At 38.4% G+C, this 6,403-nt stretch overlaps 1 long non-coding RNA gene across 1 annotated transcript; it reads right to left on the bottom strand.

Annotated features, from left to right (window-relative positions):
• Positions 1-699: 699 nt before the first annotated feature.
• Positions 700-1,848, bottom strand: LOC138144619 (uncharacterized). Its single transcript, XR_011163989.1, has 2 exons — positions 1,605-1,848; positions 700-1,208 (listed from the first exon to the last, which is right to left on the bottom strand). It is a non-coding gene; the product is annotated as an uncharacterized lncRNA (long non-coding RNA).
• Positions 1,849-6,403: the final 4,555 nt, after the last annotated feature.

The following is a 6,403-nucleotide window of genomic DNA, read 5'->3' as shown; positions in this document are numbered from 1 at the left end:
GATCATCTACACTTTCCCCTCATTTTCTTATTCCTCACATATTTTTCCAGCTGTTCGAGCTGTCTCCTACCCCACCACTGGACTGAAACTGGACTTTCTCCAAGTTTGCCAATGATCTTTAACTGCTAAGCACAATGGCTTTTTCTCAGTCCTCATTCTACTTGACTTCTTCCCGACTTTTGATACTGTTGATCACTTTTCTGCTCCTGGGTCATCTCTTCTCTTGACTTTTACAGAACTTCTCTCTTCTGGTTCTCCTTTTACCTGTATGACTATTCTTTTTCAGTCTCTTTCATTGGATCCTCCTCTTCCATGAGCCCACTAAGTGTGGAAATCCTGAAGGCTCTATTGTGGGCCAGATTGTCTTCTTCTTTACCAGTCATTGGCCCTTTTTCCATCTTGAAATTACTTTGCCTTATGTTGTGTTTACTTACATGTGCATATCTCTCTGGCCCAGTAGAATGTGAGCTTCTTGAGGGCAGGAGCCACTTCATTTTTGTCTTTGTATCTGAATTACTTAGTATTGTTCCTTTCAAATAGTAGGCATTTTATAAATGTTTGTGGAATTGAACCTCTTGAAAATATTGTCTTGTATTTTAATTGTAATTAAAGAGATGGGCTTTTGTGACAGCGAACAAGCAGTTTGTATCATTGTAAGCGCTGCCCAATGTAATGTAATACCAAGCAAAGGCAACTTCCCAGGTTCGAAATACCAGCATAGGTGCTCTCTATTTTATTCAGTAACAAACCCAGAACAGAGAAGATCAAAACATGACATCATTCAAAATACAGCATTTACTAAGTGTGATTAAATAATCTCCAAGGCCTACCCCACCCCAGGACTTTCCAATCATTCAATCAATTACAAAGTCTCTGTTCCAAATACTTCTCCACCCCTAGGCTATACCTTAATTAAGTCCACCACAAAGCCCCTCTTCTCAAATGGAGATTAGTTTCCAAACATAAGTAAAATACATTCATTTGCTCAACCATAGAACACAAAAAGGTCAAAAGTTCCCCACCCCTGGATCACAATTGAATCTACCCCAGAGTTACATCAAGTTTAAACACAGCACTTAATACCCAAATGGAGGTCTTTTCTTCATCTTGACACGAGGCAAGTTCTCAGCAATCTTAGTTCCTGGGGAGACAAGGCTTAGCAAGGCCATAAGATACATTGCCAGTCCCTTCATGAATTTATCCTCTGTCTGTAGAACAGTCCTAGAACCCCTGAACACATTAGCAAAGCCCTCTCCCAGGATTTCTGTAAACATACAACAAGAAAATCCTTCTTCAGGGCTTCTAAACCAACAGAAAGGCTCCCAGACCCCTGCAACAACAGCACTGTCCTTCACCAGTGGACAGTATTCATTCTGTCTGCCGGACAGTCTCCAGACCCCTGCAACAACAGTACTGTCCCTCACCAGTGGACAGTATTCACTCTCAGTACTGTCCCTCACCAGTGGACAGTATTCACTCTCTGTCTGCAGGACAGTCTCAGGCCTTCTTAACCAAATGCCAGGTTCCAGGACTTCTTCAACAGGACAGTCTTTCACCAGTGGACAAATCTGGCAAAATAACATCAAAACAGACAGACAAAGTACCAGCAGAACAGCCATGTCTCCTCAGTCCTTGGCAGCTCAGGGGGCAGGTCTCAAAAGTCCAGGGCAATTCAAAGCGGCCACCAGCAATCTCTTAGTCTCTCCCCCTACACGAGGTGCTGCTTCCAAAAAGAACTTCTGCCTCTCTCTTGTCTCTCCAAATCTACATCACCAACTCCTCCCACTTCAGGACTTTCTTTTCACATCAACAAGCCCATCCCACAGGTGGGATTAACAAACTCTGGGTTTTAATACAATCAATTTGAAAACCAAGCCAATACAGGGGAATCTTTAATTGCCATTACTATCACACCCAATTTCCCAAATGTTTTCTGGCTCCATCTTTCCTACTACCCCATTATGGAGTCATTGTGGTGTTCATCTGTGGCATAGTATAATATATTTGTATTGGTAGATTCATTTTACATTTTGTCCCTGTCCAGTTCCATGTATCAGTCTGGAAAATATGAATTTTTCTTCTTCTTTGCTTTTTCAGCACAGACAGACTGATAGTTTTTGTAATGTTGTGGATTCCACCAAAGAAGCCTTGTAACATTCTAGAGCTGACTATAAACAGCACTATGTTAAAGTCTTATTCTATTTTCTCCAACAAAGTGTTAAGCAATGTCTCATCATGGCATGGAGGCAAACTGGGGTTCTTGAAGCCACACCAATGAAACTCAAGCTCTGGTGATTTCTTTTTTAAATTAAAAAAAATCTTTTTCTTTATTTACTTTGAGTTTACAACATTTAGTTCCATCAGCTTTTGAGTTCCAAATTTTCTCCCCCCTCCCTCCCCTTATGGTGGCATGCAATCTGATATAGGTTCTACAAATACTTTCTCATTAAACATTAGTCATGTTGTAAAGAAGGATTATAACCAATGGAATGAACTATGAGGAAGAGCTCTGGTGATTTCTACCAAATTGGAAAGGGTCCAAGTTCAGAGCCATCAATAGACTGTTATCAGAAGATGAACTAAGTAACTAAGTAAGGAGAGGATCATTGCCAGAATGTTGGCCACCAAAAGTAACTTCTTTTTTTTGGCTATGACTATCAATGAGGTCACACATTGACCTCATTGTGTTAAAAATTTGAGTTAATTTTAATTATTCACATTTTGTACAAATGCATGTAGACATTTAAATTTATAAGTTTTGTTCCTGACATTTTTCCCATTTGGCATCTGTTTAAATAATATATTTAATAAATATAGAACCTCTATAAACTTCTATTTTTTCCTCATTACTGCATGAAGGTGATTCTGGGTTTTTGAAGGCTATTCTAGTGGAATGAAAATCCTAGTAAGTTCAATCATGTTAAAGTTTTGAGAATTATCCAATGACAATCTGTGTCTGCTTTCCGAAGATCATCAACAAGCTGGCTATCTGGTGATGAATTCTTTGACTGTGTCAGATATTAAGGAAAGGAAATTAAGAATGGCTTCCAGTCCTGTGTTGCCTCTTTCCAGTTCTGCAGGACTTATGGGAGAATCAGAAAAGAAGACAAAGTATGCTAACAGTCACACAGGTTTTAGGACATTCATAAGCATTGACTTAGCTGTTGGTACTTTAAATATGAGATCCTTGTCCAGAGATTGATGAGTACAGGAAGTGAATCATATCAGTCTTAACATTCTTGTTATAAATGATACCAGAAGACAAAAGGAAGTGGCAACAGATTAGAAGGATGACTCATGGATTCTCCTTGGAAAGACAAAGAAAGGATTTGGTGGAATGGTTTTATCATGAATTCAAAGGCAATAAGAACATCATTTCAAAGGACATTAGGGGAATTCATATTTCCATGCTCATGACTAGGCTTTGTGAAAAGACCACCATAAAAGTAATTATAGCTTATGTGCCAACCTTAGTTGTAGAGAATGAGGAAGTAGAGAAATTCTACAAATAAATAGAAAGGCCCTTCAAATTAATCCAGTATGTACTTTAATTACCAAAGATTTCAGGGCAAAGGTGGATTTAAGGATTATGGAGAAAAATGTTGGAAAACATAGTTCATGAGCAAAAAATGAGGGAATGAAGGAACAAGTATAGATGGTTGTCATTCCCTAAGGAAATCTAACCAATATAAATTTTTTTTAAAGCAATTGGGGTTAAGTAACTTGCTCAAGGTTACACGGCCAGTTATTTCTGGGTGTGGTGCTAAGTATCTGAGCCAGGATTTGATCCCCAGATCATCCCGACACTGGAGCCGGTGCTCTTACTCACTGAGCCACCTGGACGCCCCTAAGCAATTGGGGTTAAGTAACTTGCTCAAGGTTACATGGCCAGGTGTTTCTGGGTGAGTGCTAAGTGTATGAGCCTGGGATTCGATCTCCAGGTCATCCCAACACTGGGGCCAGTGCTCTTACTCACTGAGCCACCTGGATGCCCCTATAAATCAGTTTTTATAAGGAAACCAAGAGAGTTTCAAAAACTGCCTCAACAAGACAACATTGACCTTCTTGACAAAGAAACATGGAAGACAAGAGCAGTACTGGTTTAGAATATAAACTCATTTATAAAATCTCTTAGAGGGATATAAAGAAAGATTATGTAGACTATCACCTCATAAAGCAATGAATAGGTGGTGGAGGGGAAACAGAGAAGCCTGGCAAGATACCCAACTAAACCAGATCATCTTGAGAGCATTTAAATATGAAACTGGAAGAAGGACATGAAACAAATGATAAATGTCTGTTATGATATCTATAACTCTGTTATCCGTTGATGACAGTGGCGTTGCTAATTTGGACTCAACACCACTGTTCCACATGTGCCACATGAGGAATTAAAAATGTCACTGAAGAAAAACAAAGAAGGCAAAAAATAGCTAGACTCAATGGAATCTTCATTAAGGCTGAATGTGCTGGTGGTAACACAGTTTTGAGTGTGCTAAGGGATTGATATTCAGGATATCAGAAAGTGGAAAGGATACTACATACTTTGAAAAAATCATTGACCTTATTATTACCAAAAAAGTTAATCTAGAAAATAATGAAAAATATTGACCTATATGCATAATTTCACATATCTATGATATTTTTAATGATATGATCTATGCACTTATCCGTGTATTCTTGATGAGGTGTTGAAAGGGGCACAAGCAGTCACAAATATTATTTTACTATGCCTTTGGTCACACAATTGACCAAAAAGTGTAAAGAATATGAGATTGCCCAGAGTTTACTGTATGGGTAACCATCTGCAGTACATGCATCTATCATATGTGAGAACTTTTGTTGTAGTATGGCCACACACTTGCTACTTACTCCTTCATATGACAGTTATAGCAAAACAGGATTTCTTGGTAGATAATGGTGGATTAGATAACACTATTCACATTGATATGCCAAGGTAGCTATTTTCCTACCTGAGAGTTATGTTTTTGGCAGATCTGTGTGCTACTATTCAGAACCACAGCCTCATGGGATCCCTTTTGCCAATAGCTTTGAGGTATGTCTTCACATGCTGATTCTATATGTTATGTGAATTGCATGTGCCTTCCTAGGACCCATAGTATTGGGGCAATTGTTTCTGAGGAGAGTCAAGTGTCTTTGAGTATTCATTCCTTTGTGTTTTACTGTGGGTAAAGGGAGAATCTGGGAACTTGTCAGAGATTTGGCCAAATTTCTTCAGGTGGAGGCAATACTGAAATGGGACAAAGACTCTGCTCAGAAGCTGATGATGTACTTCTGAGCCTCTCCCTGCTTCGACCTTTGAAATTTAGACTAGGGAAAAGAAAATTCTTTCACGTATTCACTTAATATTTGACATAAGTTTATTAATTGGCAGTTGTCTAGAATGCAAGGTACAGTTCTAGGTGCTGTGGAGGCTATAAAGACGAATAATTTATAGCACGTCTTTCTCAAGGAGCTTAGAATCTGGTGAGATGACACATATATAAGATATGACTTAACTTGAAGCATTGTGAACAAAATACTGTATAAATCTAATGTTCTTTATATGAACGTGGGCTATTAGTTATTATTACTACTGCCAAAATATACTAGTATAAATGCTGCAAGAGTGGCATGAATAAAGTTTTGTGGCACACCTGAGGTGGGAGACTTTACTTCTGGTTAGAAGCATTAGGGAAGAGACCATGGAGACACTATGAATTGGACCTTCTTAGCATGGGTTACAGCAGTTAAAGAGAGGGCAAAGCATGTGCCAGGAAGAAGGCGTGGTTTGAGCAAAGTGTCAGAGGGAGGAAAAATGGGGCATGTTTGGGGACTGCTTAATAGTATTGTTTGGCTAGTACATGAAAGATAGTACAATTATCACTTCCATATTGCAGAGGTTAGGTGTGTGACACCTCTGCCATTTGGAAAATCTGGGTAAAATTTGGCCTTTCCTTTGTGCCAGAGAAGTCTGAATCATTATGATTTAAAAAAGATAAACTATGTTGACATTATATTATATTATAAACTATGCTGACATTATATATATATATATATATATATATATATATAATATGTCATAACATATCTGAAAGTGGAAAGGATACTGAATGCTTTGAAAAAATCATTGACCTCATTCTTACCTAAAAAGTTAACCTAGAAAATAATGAAAAATATTGACCCATATGGATATGACACCCTTAGCACACTCAAAATTGTGTTACCACCAGCACATTCAACCTTAATGAAGATTCCATTGAGTCTAGCTATTTTTTGCCTTCTTTGTTTTTCTTCAGTGACATTTTTAATTCCTCATGTGGCACATGTGGAACAGTGGTGTTGAGTCCAAATTAGCAATGCCACTGTCATCGATGGATAGCAGTGTTATAGAGTTTCTAAA

Source organism: Petaurus breviceps, unplaced genomic scaffold (assembly GCF_028583685.1).
Source record: "Petaurus breviceps papuanus isolate PSGF00001 unplaced genomic scaffold, PetGlider_PUasm1.0 90702, whole genome shotgun sequence".
Lineage (NCBI taxonomy): Eukaryota > Metazoa > Chordata > Mammalia > Diprotodontia > Petauridae > Petaurus > Petaurus breviceps.
This window is presented reverse-complemented; position numbering and strand designations above follow the sequence as displayed.